The 14228-nt window shown below is 46.0% G+C and overlaps 1 protein-coding gene across 3 annotated transcripts in view; it reads left to right on the top strand.

Moving 5' to 3' along the window:
- pitpnm2 (phosphatidylinositol transfer protein, membrane-associated 2) overlaps positions 1-14228 on the top strand; it is a 314925-nt gene that overhangs the window by 185525 nt on the left and 115172 nt on the right. The gene's annotated exons all lie outside the window — the stretch shown is intronic.

Below are 14228 nucleotides of genomic sequence, written 5' to 3'. Positions count from 1 at the left end.
GGATGCTGAGTGACTTGGAGGGGAACTCCCAGGTGATGGTGTTCCCATGTGTCTGCTGCCCTTGTCCTTCCAGATGAGTGGTCGTGGGTTTGGAAGGTACTGTCTAAGGAGCCTTGGTGGATTCCTGCATTGTCGATGGTACACACTGCTGCTACTGTGCATTGGTGGTGGGTGTTGGGGAAGGAAAAAATTAACTCTCAAGGAGTTTAAGTGGTAATTATTAGTTAAAAAACCAAATACCCATTTGGTATGCATAAAAAGGGAAAACAGGTGAGATGAGTTCTGGGGGTAGAGTGTTATACACCAGAATAAAACTCCGTTTTATCTTTATCTTTCTCTTAGCTGAGCTGAAGACATTGGAGAATGATAGAAGCAGGTGGTTTTATTCCACATTCCCATCTAACCCTGATAACCTTTGATTCCCTTGCCTAACAAAAATCTATCTCTGTCTTAAAAATATTCAATGACCCAGCCTCCTCCACCACCTGAGGCAGAGAATTCCAAAGTCACACAACCCTCTGAGAGAAAAAATTTCTCCCCATCTCTGTCCTAAAAAGGGTGACCCCTAATTTTAAAACAGTGCCCCCTAGTTCTGGACTCACCCACAAGAGTAAACGTCCTTTTGACGTCCACCTTGTCAGGGCCATTCAGGACCTTGTATACTTCAATCAAATCATCCCTCACTCTTCTAATCTCCAGTGGAAATAAGCCCAGTCTGTCCAACTTTTCCTCATAAGACAACCCACTCATTCCAAGTATCAATCTAGTAAACCTCCTTTGAACCACCTCCAATTCACTTACATCCTTCCTTAAATAAGGAGACCAAAACTGCACACATTCGAGGTGTGGTCTCACCAATGCCCTGTATAACTGAAGCAGAACATCCTTACTTATATGTTCAATCCCTCACATAATAAAGGGTAGCATTCTATTAGCCCTCTTAATTACTTGCTGTACCTGCATACTAAGTTACTTGCAGGATTCCTAGCCTCTGACCTGCACTTGTAGTCACAGTATTTGTAGGGTTAGTCCAGTTCAGTTTCTGGTCAATGGTAACCCCCAGGATGTTGATAGCGGCTGATTCACCACTTACTGTTGATCAAGAGTAGACTGATGGGGTGGTAATTGGCCAGGTTGGATTTGTCCTGCTTTTTGGGTACAGGACATACCTGGGCAATTTTGCACATTGCTGAGTAGATGCCAATGTTGTAGTTGTACTGGAATAGCTCGGCTAGGGGTGCAGCAAGTTCTGGAGCACAAGTCTTCAATGTTATTGCTGGAATGTTGTCAGGGCCCATAGCCTTTGCAGTATCCAGTGCCTTCAGTTGTTTTTTTTAATATCACGTGGAGTGAATCGAATTGGCTGAAGACTGGCATCTGTGATGCTGGGGACCTCCGGAGGAGGCCGAGATGGATCATCCACTTGGCACTTCTGGCTGAAGCTTGTTGTGAATGCTTCAGCCTTATCTTTTGCACAGATGTGCTTGGCTCTAAACTCTGGCTCTGATTTCATTTTTCACCAACTAGCTATCAGGAGTTTAAGGAAAGGGATGATGGTAATGAAACAAGTAAAGAAACAAAAGCTGGGACCACAAGAGGTATGAATGGTTACAGCAATAGCAGAGGGAGAGGGTAGCAAGGAAAATCTGGCTCAGAGGAGGGCTTCCATGACCTGGGAATGTAGCGCAGAAAGACAGAGCAACCCCAGGGATACAGACACCCTGCCAATGTGTACCAATAGTGAATCTCCAAACCTCCAGCACCAAGCCACAACACATACCTACCACCCCCAGCCCACACCACCTGCCTCCACCCCCCACCACCCCTACTTAGGAACATCGGAGCAGGAGTAGGCCATTCACTCAAGCTTGCTTTGTCATTCATTTAGATCATGGCTAATCATCTACCTGTTATGCCACTTTCCTGTGTTATCCCCATATCCCTTGATGTCATTAGTATCCAGAAACCTATTGACTTCTGTTTTCAATATGCTCAATGATTAAGCTTCCACAGCCCTCTAGGGTAGAGAATTCCAAAGCTTCACCATCCTCTGAGTGAAGAAATTCCCCCTCATCTCAGCCTTAAATGGCTCACCCCTTATTCTGAGACTGTGTACCCTTGTTCTAGATGCACCAGCCAGGGGAACCATCCTATCCGCATCCACCCTGTTACACCCTGTAAAATTTTGTAAGTTTCAATGAGATCACCTCTCATTCTTCGAAACTCTAGAGAATACAGACTCAATTTCCTCAATCTCTCCTCATAAGACAATCCCACCATCCCAATAATTTGTCTGGTGAACCTCCATTGCATTCCGTCCATGTCAAGTATATCCTCCCTTAGAAAAGGAAACCAACACTCTGCACAATACTCCAGATGTTATCTCACTAAGGCTCTATATAATTGCAGCAAGACATCTTTTACTCCTGTACTCAAATCTCCTTGTAATGGAGGCCAACATACCATTCACCTTCTTAATTCCATGTTGTACTTGAATGTTAGCTTTCAATGACTTATGAACATGGACACCCAGATCCCCCTGGACATCAACACTTCCCAACCTCTCACCATTTAAGAAATATTTGAGTACTATCTCTTTTTTAATACTAATTTCTTTCAGTTCCTTATTTTCATAAGTCCCTTGGTCCCCTAGTATTTTTGGGAGATGTTTTGTATCTTCCTCTGTGAAGTCAGGCTCAGTAATTGTTTAGTTTCTCCGCGATTCCCTGTTCTCCATTATAAATTCTCTTGTCTCTGCCTGTAATGGACCCACTTTTGTCCTAGCTAATATTTTTCTTTTCACAGGCCTAAAGAAACTTATACAGTCTGCCTTTATATTTCTCGCTAGCTTGCATTCATATTCTCTTTTCCCTTTCTTTATCAGTTTCCTGGCCTTCCTTTGTTGGGTTCTAAATTGCTTCCAATTCTCAGGTGTACCACTTTTTATGGCAACCTTTATAAGCCACTTCCTTTGACCTAATGCAATCTTTAACTTTTTTTAACGATGGTTGATGATTCACCTTTCCTGTTGTATTTTTGTGTATTAGAGGAATGTATATTTGTTGTAGACCATGCAATGCTTCTTTAAATACTAGCCATCGCCTGCCTACCGTGATTTTTTTTGTGTGTATTTTCCCAATCCACCACAGCAACTTGCCCCTCATCCTTCATAGTTTCCTTTGTTCTGGTGGCTTTGGTGCAGTAGTCCTCCATTAACAGCTTCTGTTGTCCGAGAGAGAATGGGAGCAGTAATTAAGATCTAAAATTATTATATTAGATGTTAAGGTTGGAAGGGTGTAACGTATCTAATAGAAAACTTGAGACACTCGAGAATATATCTGAATAGTAGAAGGCTCTGCAGCTCAATCTGTGCCACAACTATTTACTCAGCTATTCTGCAGGCACCATTACTCTGGGTATAAAGATGTAAATCGTTGTAGCTTTTAGTCTATAATTCATGCTTGAATTCTGTACTCTGACTTGTGGTAGTTGCATTGCAGACAGCAGTGAAGAAAGCAATGGGACCAGCCTTTAAATTTGTTTGTCACAGATCTTCCAACATGTACCACTGATCCTGGCATCCCATCAGAGTGCCAGGAAAGGTCACTTGTCAATGAGACCTTATGAACTTTTTAATATTCTTTTCACAAGTAATGCAGGATATTTTTCAATGCATCTGAAACCTAATCACTTTGCTGCTGTGATTATTTCTCATTCTGTGAAATCAAAGTTTCCAGGCCAATCTCAGATATTTCAGTCATATTCTTAGTCGCGATTCTAAAGAATTAAGTACATCTCTTGAGGTCAAGAGTAATGAGATAAGTGTCCAACAGGTACAGAAAGAAGACTAAAATCTAACCATGCTTCTGACAGTGCTGCAGACTATTACTTGGTGGACAGGGATTGTTTGTAGGATGCCCGGTGATTTCAAATTAATCATCTGTCTTGGTTGCTCTGGTTATTTTCCTTATTTTATTTTATTCCCCCTCTCTTCTTCACACAATTTCTTGATGGAAGAAGTCCATGATGTTGCTTCCTGTGTTTATGGTATGTGTCTGCTGAGCTCTGTGGGTTCTACCTTTGCTGGGAATGCTCTAGTACTATCCAATAGCACTATTTCGAAGAGCAGGCGAGTTATTCCTGGTGCCCTGGCCAATATTTAACTCTTAATCAACATCACAGAAAAGAAACACATTATTTGATCATTATCATAATGCTGTTTTGTGGGAGTTTGCGAATTGACTTGCCATGTTTCCTGCGATACAACAGTGACTATTCTTCAAAAAGCACCTCATTGACTGTAAAGTGCTTTGAGATTTCCGATGGGTATAAAGTGCTGAATAACTGCAAGTCTTTCTTTTGGTACATTCCTATGCTGGCTTTCAAGTGTGGATGCTGACGACCTGACTAACCTTCCTGACATAAGTGAGGCAGTACTGAGTGATGGGTGTCCCAGTACCACCTGCTGTATTACTGCAACTTCTAACGCCAGGGAGTTGTTATGATGGTTAGCAAATCATATTTGACAGTTGCATTTCAGCCAGTGATTTAGTCTGTGGAATCTGTTGAATGTATTTTCCATAGTACACAGGACAGCATCGTTTGTTTGGATTGGGTTCAGTTTGCAAGTGAAGAAATAAGATAGAATGATTTGCATTTATAGAGACCTTTAGCAACCTCATGACATCTCAAACTGCTTTACAGCCTATGAAATACTTCTGAAGGCAATCACTGTTGTAATGGAACTACAGTATAGTCTCATTCCAGTATCCTTGTAACAGACCACAGGAACTCTACTTTTTCCTTTTTTCCAATCTCAACAATACTGTATATTTCACAAGCTTTCACTAGCTAAATACCAAGAATTTGAATTTATATTGTGCCTTTGGTTAGAAAGATGTCTCTAAGCACTTCACAGAGCAAACAAGGGCTGGGTGGTGAGCCAGTGGAAGGTTTAGGACAGATAACTGAAAATTTGATTGAATATTACTTAAGACTTGATTGAAGAGATGGCTTTTAAGAATTTCAAAGGTGGGGAGCTAGCTGGCTAAAAGCTCTGACATCAAACTATGGAATGGAGGTAGAGTAGAAGCCGAGGAACATCACTGGAGAATATTCAAGGTTGCAAACTACACTGGAGTTATTGTCACGACTCACTGGGGATAGTGCACTGTAACATCAAGCCTGACTGGTCCCCAAGCCGTGACAAATGTGAAAAGTTTGACCAAACCACCACATTGTCCCAATTCTACCTAATTGTTTAATTTAGGTTAACAGAGTACGAGCACCAGATTTGTAAACTTAATAAAGTAAATAACTGTTTATTGAACAAACTGTTGTTAACCAGTAGCAAAAGAAAGAAATATGATCTGCTATCTTCTAACACTATAAACTCCACCCCCTTAAATCCTATATACACTCACTCTCTCTCTCTCTGTCTCTCTCACTCACTCACACTCGCACTCTCTCTCACTCGCACTCTCTCGCACTCGCTCGCATTCGCACTCTCTCGCATTCGCACTCTCTCGCACTCGCACACTCTCGCACTCGCACTCTCATTCTTTCGCACTCACACTCTCACTCTCTCGCACTCTCTCGCACTTGCACTCTCACTCTTGCAAACTCTCTTGCACTCTCTCGCACGCACTCGCTCGCACTCTCGCGCTCGCACCCTCTCGCGCTCGCACCCTCTCGCGCTCGCACCCTCTCGCGCTCGCACCCTCACGTGCTCTCGCACGCACTCGCGCCCTCGCACGCACTCGCGCCCTCGCACGCACTCGCGCCCTCTCTCGCTCGCGCCCTCGCACGCACTCGCGCCCTCTCTCGCTCGCGCCCTCTCTCGCTCGCGCCCTCTCTCGCTCGCGCCCTCTCTCGCTCGCGCCCTCTCGCTCTCGCACGCGCCCTCTCGCTCTCGCCCTCTCGCTCTCGCTTGCTCTCGCACTCTCTCGCTTTCGCACTCTCTCGCACCACGTACAAAACATGGATTTTAAGGATGGGATGAACAGTTCAGAAGCACCAATCCGGAGCACAGGATTTGATGGGTTGATTTTGATCAATGTCTTCCAAATTCCTTTCAGTTCTTGTTAATGACATGAGGTGGTCTTCCAGCACTTGCAGTATTTAGTTCACTGGTTGAGAACTTGCTTTTCAATGGCTCTAACAGTGGTTTTCCCCTTTCCTTTTTGCAGGGGTTTCCTCGCAAAGAGAGAGCAGGTTATAGAGATATGAGGAAAAGAGATTTTAGATCTTTTTTCTTTCCAGGCCAGGAGCTTTCTGTTGCCCTGCTCTTCACACACAACCTTGGTCAGCTGGTCAGGAGCCAATTAAAATGCTGTTGTCAGGCAGCTCCGTTGGTCCAAGACTTCTTTCCAGCACCATCCTCACTTTCATGGCACACTCTGTTCCAGGACTGCAACATCGTATATAGCTCTCGTCTCAGTGGAAATGTTTCCTAAACTGAATTACTGATTGTAATTCTAATCCACAGTCCGACAGAAATAAAAAGATATGTTCCTTACACTATGGAGGGATTTTAAAAAACTCATTCATGTGATATGTGGGTGTCGCTGGCTGGGCCAGCATTTATTGCCCATCCCTAATTGCCCTTGAGAAGGTCACGCTGAGCTGCTGCCTTGAACCGCTGCAGTTCATGTGGTGTAGGTACACCCACAGTGCTGTTAGGGAAGGATTTTGACCCAGCAACAGTGAAGCAACAGCGATATATTTCCAAGTCAGGATGGTGAGTGGCTTGGAGGGGAACTTCCAGGTGGTGGTGTTCCAATGTGTCTGCTGCCCTTGTCCTTCTGATATGCCAAAGAGGATTTTAACTTCACTCATTGTGAATGGAGAGCCAGTGTAGGTTAGCAATGATGGGATAATGCTACTGGGGCTTCAGTCTGCCTCTCTGCCCCTCAAGGGGACTCCCAGGCTCGTAGCGCCTTATGTTTTCTCCCATTACTTTTATCTCCCATTTTTTCTTCTTTGCTGCTGTGGTTCCTTCTCTCTTTCGTCCACTCCCTGTTACCCAGTCATGCTACATTTCACCTTCTTCCCTGGACACCTTGCTCCCCAATTTCTATGTCAGTCCATCACTATTTCTCTATTTTCCCACTCTCTTGTTCTAAGTTTAAATGTTTCTTGGATAAATCTATGCCTACCTTCTGTGTCTCTTTAGTATTCTTTGAATGGTAAATTGATGTATTTGTGGCTGCCTCCTTGAGAGCAATCCCAATTGTCGTATCTTCCACCTCTCACCGATCTTACTTGTCTGTTCGGGTTAATCTTGCCAACTTTCCCATCCTGCTCACACCACACACCACTGTACCCTTGAATTCTGCCATGGACCAATAATCACCACCCATCCACTCAGTTCACGCCAGGATATGGGTTCACGCATGAACATGAAGACCTTTGCCATCCATGTTCTTATTGTGCATGATTGCGCTGACATCATTGCTTTAGCCTTCCTGCCCACATTTTGCACCAGCTGCCCTGCCCAAACCTTGGTATCTCCGCCTACTGCTTTGGTACCTTGCCTTGTTCCATCCCGCTTGACCTCTGCTTGAGTGTCAAACTTTATATCATCCTATCACAAAGACAGTCTATTTCTAGCTCCATAACGTTGTCTGCTTCCACTCTGCCTTAGCTCTTAAACAATTTAATGATTACTTGGATGAAACTGATGGCTGGAGGTGAGCAGAGCCCTGGAGATGGTCAGGATTGTGTTTGAATCGCATTCAAAGAGTTGAGCCAGCATGAAGGGAAATGGGAAATAATTCATAAACTGAAAAATAAGAACAAAGATGCTCAGCCACTTATTTCATTAAGAAAGTATATGTGGAGCACTGTTAAAGGGTTAAAAAGTTTTGTTCTATGATAATTCTGCATCTTTTTAGATACCTATGGGTTTAGCTATGAAATTACATTCTTTTGGCTTTTGCATTTACGTCTTAACCCAAGTTCTGCTAGGCTGATGATTTCACGTCACCTATAGAATAATGGTGCACAATATAAGCTCAGACAGTGGTTTTTGAAGCTTATGAGTGTATATGTGCTGCCTCAGTGAAAATAGGTATCCATCCAGAAATGTATCTTTAAAATGTGTCATTTTCCAAGCAAAACTGGCACACTTTTGGTAGAGGACATTGAATCATTGCGTTGTGTTGCAGAGGGCAAAAAGGACTTAAAAGCCAGGCACTTCCCTACGGGCCAGAGTTAATTGGGACACATGATATTTGAGCTGCAGTTGTGTCACCAGTTAGCCTGCTGCTTGGGAGCAGTGGCTGGAATCTAAGTTGGGTGGTGGTCAGGGAAGTGGGAGTGATTTCTGCTGAGGGTAAGGTGACTGACCACATGCGATCTTCAGCTGTTCAGCTTTACATGTGCATCCACAAGGAGCTTGCCGAATCTTGTGGTGGAGTGGGCAAGAGGTCGGCATCCCCGCCATGACCCCATGGGGTTGAAGGTCCAGGTGCCATATTTAAAGGGCAGCCTGCAGGCCAGGAACTTTAGATTCTGCTGAGACCAGGATGTCACTGACCAGACAACATGTGGCTCCACAATTCAGCGAAGCTCCCTGCAGGTTCTACTCTAGGCCGTTCAGGGATGGCAGCAGGAGGCCCTCTCTTCTGACCACAACAGCCTGGGTGGAGGTTTCAATAGAGGTTAGCGCCATGGGGCCCACCAAAGATCTGCTGAGCAGTGAAGAACGATGAAGAACAACCTGGTCTCCACCAGGATAAGTGGCACCAGCTCCTCACTGCAAAGTGACACTCGTAAGGGCATCAGGCAGTGTAAGGGTGTGAGTGCAGAGGGATGTTGGGCAGGAGTTTGGGTTGCAGGACTCAGTAGAAGATGGGATGTGTGCACTGAATGTTTACCACTCACTTCCTGCTCTCAATCTTCTATCAGTTGCAGGACATCCTGCTTGTTAATCGCTTACTTGAGAGGGCTCAGCAGCTGGCATAGGCATGCATGCTCCTAAACTGCTCATGCACCCATTGGGATGACAATCAATCCTTGTGTCTGTCTGCAGGATAAAAACGCCCACAATAAGAGGGAGCAGACAAAGATCAGAGATGGCGTTCCAGACATTCGATTTCCACCCTGTATGAGGAGGAGGTCACTGAGCTAGCCGGGGAGGAGCAGGACTGTGCTTGTGCTAAAGGAGAGATAGGACTCCCCCAGGAAGCCAGTAAGGATGCCTCCAGTCTGCAGTTGTCAGCTGCACCCACAGAATAACACATTGCTTTATTTAAGGAACCTGTTTAGGCATCCACTAAATCCTCCATTTCTCCATTCTTGTTACAAGGATAAAAAGGGGGAGGCTGACAACGGAGACCAGCCACAGTTCCATTTCCAAACCCTCTGAGGAGGATGTCTCCGAAGCCTCAGAAGATTCACCATCACGAGATTCACCTGCACCCTCCACCAGAGCAGATACTGTCACCTCGGTGGGTGCATGTTTTACAATAGGTTCAGGGTCACAATCTGGTGAGCACGTCACAGACATGGGTCCACAGCTGGCAGACGAAGTGACAGCTGAGGTCTCTGACACTCGGAGGAGTGCTGGAGACCAGGCCCCTGCTCAGCCCCATGCAGATGATGAGCCTCTAGACTTGGCCATAAGAGACCCAATGGAGATACAGAGACAGACAGGGGAACATCAGGCAGAGATGCCAGAGGCCATGCGCAGACTGGACCGAAGGCTGGAGGAGTCGGTCCACGTTCTGTCTGATGTTGTGACTCCGGCATGCGAGTGTTTGGCTGCCTCCATGGAAAGGGTGGCGGCCGCCTTGGAGCCCCAGGTCCAGCAGAACCCACAGTGTCTGCTGGATATGTGCTTTGACCTGCGCTCCGTCACTCTAGCCATGGGTGCAGTGCAGCAGTGGCCAGGTGAGAGCGGGACTGGGCACCTCGGCCCCCTCCAGGTGTCCCTTCTCCTCAAGGAGTCCGGGAGGTGCCATCAGGCACCCACTGGAAGCAAGAGTGACAGCCAGGCATCCCGGGGGCTTCATCCCAGGACAATCCAAGGGTGCCCTGCCACTCCATCTCCCCTCTGCTAGTGACCCTTCACCTCCAACAGGTCAGGCCAAGGAGGTGAACCTGCACCTGAGCAGGAAACCCTTAAGTAGGCCAGGGCCCTCAAGGCCTCGGACCACCAGAGGACACCCGCCAAAGTCATCACAGTCAACAGGGCATTGCAGCCAGCAGGCTGCCTCCACCTCAGCTGTGAATGTCGGGGTTGCACCTAGACATTGTGATAGAAAAAGAAAGATAAAGAGGTTTGGAAGGCACACAGGTGGCACAATGTACAACCATTGTATACATTTCTGGCACTTGTAAATATATGTTCACTTGCACAGTTTGGAAGTTTCCTGGATTCCATCTTGCTGCTCGTTGCTTCAATGGTCGCAGGCATTTAGGATCTGGAATGTGGGCCCCTATCAGAGTCCGATAATGAATTCCTATAGATTCACTTCCATCGCATTATCAACATTGTGATTACTGAATATTCCAACGTGAGGATGGTTAAACACTGAACATCATTTGTGAGTGTGCGGCCTGGGCACACATTGTGCAATCCATTACTTGCAGCTCACCAGGTTCTGAGAATGATGTCTGCGCAGAGTTTCCAGTGAGGCCATTGCATCTCCTGCTGCTGGTGTCCTGATGTGAGATGTGGATGGATGCAAGGAGTACTCAACGGGAGTTAAACAGGCCATGTGAGTGACAAGGAACACTATTTCCAGTTTCATGGTGAAAAGAGTGAAGCGCTACACTGTCGTCCTAACAAACCAGAGGCTTGCCGACATGTTTGGAGAAAGCTTTCGTGGGCATCTCCAATCGTTGCTGGCCGTCCTTGGTGATTTGTCATTTTGAGAGGTAACAGGCAAGTTAGCCTTGACTGCAAGAGGGATTGAGTGTAAGATGAAAGAGGTGTGCGCGAAGCCTTTGTCAGACCTCGCTTGGAGATTTGTTTGGCCTGCTAACCACCTTGTCAAGGGTGGCAATAGACCTCACATAAAGGGTTTGCAATCAAAGTGCATCGGAGCTCATTGAAAGACTGGGGTCTTAATCCATGAGGTGAGAGAGAGTAGAATGGGCCTGTGTGCTGGACCATGGCGAGGACTATGAGACTATCCATGTGAAGCATCAGCAACTCTAACAGGCCTCAGCAGGGTCCATGCAGAAAAGATGTTTACCTTGGCTGGAGTGGTCACAATGACGGATCACACTCTTGCACTAATACGAAGGCAAACCAGGACTAAGGCTTGTAGGAGTCTCTTCAATTGGAGGCTCCAGACTGGTTACTACTCAACAACCCACGCAGCCGAGGCACTCTCAGTGAGTGGACTCCAAAGCAACCTCAAAACTTTTCAGTGTGATAAAGATGTTAAGGGATATGGGTTTACTGTGGGCACGAGGCGATCGGGAGACAGGAGCACCATCTTCCCTAATCAATCTGCATGGAGGAGCGATTTCGAGGGGCCAAATGGTGTTCTCTCTCATGTTGCTTCTCCCTGTGGACCCATCTATCTGGTTGTGCCTGAAAGAGCTCTCAGCAAGGTCTGTCCCCCATTAGGAGCAGGTGTGAGTGAGACATGAGTGCATCCCTGCCAAGGTTAGATTTCATGTTGCTTCCATGTAGCCAGGCACACGGACTTTGTGAGGGCATGGGGAAAATCTCAATTCTACTTACAGGTGCCCGAGTTTGGAGGAGAGCGGAGTGCTTTGCTGGTTCTAATGCGCGCATTTAGCGCCAGGGCTCTGTATATCAGCACAGTTTGGCACAAGCAAAGGATCCAACCCCCAGCATTAAGTTGTGCAATTTGATTCACTATCATGTATCAAGGCACGTTACCAAAAAGGAGCTGGGGGCTGCCAGCCAGCAGAGGATAGCAAACCAAAGAGTAAAGAACATGTCTCAGCAGCTTACTCTGCCTGGAACCTGTTAGCTATCAGATTGTTTGCCTCATTGTACCCTTGCAATGGCCTTTGCATGTGGCTCTATGATAGCACCATCCCGTTCACCGTCCTTATTGTCAGAGGAGACATCTCGGTCCTCCATAAACCCCTCAGTCAAGACAATCTCCTTTTTGTAACATGCAGTTATGCAGGGTACAGCAGACAATGATGATCTGGGACGCAGACTGAGTGGAGTACCCCACCTGAAAGGTCCAAACATCTGGACCTCATCTTTAGGAGGCCTATTGTCTGCTCAATCTAGGACCTGGTGGAGGCATATGTGGCATTGTAGCTCTTCTCAGCAGCACTCTGTGGACAGCAGACTGCCGTCATCAACCAGATCCTATGGGAGTATCCTTTATCCTCAAAGAGACAGCCCTGCAATTGCCGAGGTCGTTCAAAACGACCCTCCTCCCACTCTGAGAGATGCAGTTTCAGTGCGACAGCAACGCATAGCTGAGAATACCAAAATGGTGCATGTCACATTCGAGGCTCACTCCTCCACCACCTCCTACTCTCCCCCTGTCACCCACCAACCTCCCCCACCCTCTATCACCCTTGAACCTCCCCACTTCAGCCTGGCACCTATACCCATACCCTCTACATGTCTTCTGTACTCTCTAAGCCTATTCCCGTTACTGTCTTCATTCCCACCTTGACCCTGACCCCTGCCATTCTCTGAGCCACCTGTTTCATCCGTTTCTATGACCGCCCTCTCCATGAAACCTTCAGCTACCAGACTACCACCCTAGACTTGCCACCCTTCCACATTGCACTGCCCCCCACCCCCAACTCTGTGTGGCTGTTCCCTCCTCTGCCCAGTACCTTCAGTTCAATTCCTAGGACCCCATCCTCTAGGATCTTCTTTTTCCTACCATCCCGCCACTCTTGCCTGGAAACACGCTCCCCTACCCAACCATAGGACCCCCAGACCCTAGAAGCAAGGCCCTTCACTCCATCCTAGAATCTATCCATGTTGCCAGACAATCTCTACTGTGTACATCTCGAGATATTTCTACATGATATCAAGTTAAACAATAAAACAAAAATCTGCTGCATTTGATCCAATATCTTAACATCAGATAATTTAACAAAATTATTTGACAAATTGGCTTCCTTTTGCCCAACTTGTGGCTGCATTGCTTTAACTGAAGTGAGTAAAAGCTTTTGGTCCCTGCATGAAGCAATATAAAGCCATTAATGAATCTTTTGTACTTTAGCACATATGTCAGTATTTGCTGCTCCTGTTTGCTGAGCTGTATGGTGAGCTTTGTCTCTACAGAAGCCTATAAGTAACTACCATTTCCCTTAATTAAAATGAACTTGCTCCCTGGGTTTCCTATTGCATGTAATTTAATGCCATTAGTTTGGCCAGAAGATATGTTACCATCTGTTCTGTACAACTAGTGGCAGCCTTGATCGTATATGAAGTCTATTTGTTGTCTAAACACAAGTACTAAAAGGATTATGAGATTTCATTCTCTAATATTCATTTGGAGTTCTTTGCATAACAGCATAATAATGTCAGCTGTGATGTGCTGGTGCTATTTTGCAAAAACATTGTCATGTCACTAAAACCTGGTGACCCCCATGACTTGAGTAGTGCTTGGGACAGGACTCTAATCCTGTGCAGTGCAACAAGGCAAAAAAGAGAGCTAGAATAGCCTTGTAAATCCACCGCTTAGAGTATTTCAGCTTGGAGTAGACTCAATAAAGAACATTGGGTCAAACGTAAGCTGCCTTCTCTTCAGAAAATGGACCGTGTGCAAAGAGGTTTAGCGTATGTTAGGGAAAGACAAAGAGTGCGTGGTGGGAGAGTGTAGTCGACAGTGGTGGCACCCTTGCCTTTCAGTCAGTTGGTAGTCAGTTTAGGATGTTAGCATGTAATGTGGGCTGAGTACAGTAATGAAGGAACTGCTTTGTCCAGGGGGGAATATTTTGGATGAGATGTTTAACCAAGTCAGTCAGCTCAGATGGCTGTAGAAAAACCTGTCGCACAATTCAGAGAAGGTTAGGGCTAAACTTCCAATGTCCTGGTGAAGATTGATCCCTGAATTGACAGTACCAAAAACTGATTAACTGATTTTGCTGTTTGTGGGGCCTTGCTGTGTACAAATTGGCTGCTGTGTTTACCTGCACAACTGCAGTGACTACACTTGAATGATTTGTTGACTGTGAAGTATTTTTGGATGTCCTGTGACCATTCAAGGTGTTGTATAGATAATACGGGTTTTTTTTTATTCCTACGACAAGCTTTGCAT

The sequence above is a fragment of the Cetorhinus maximus genome, chromosome 12 (assembly GCF_964194155.1).
Source record: "Cetorhinus maximus chromosome 12, sCetMax3.hap1.1, whole genome shotgun sequence".
Lineage (NCBI taxonomy): Eukaryota > Metazoa > Chordata > Chondrichthyes > Lamniformes > Cetorhinidae > Cetorhinus > Cetorhinus maximus.
This window is presented reverse-complemented; position numbering and strand designations above follow the sequence as displayed.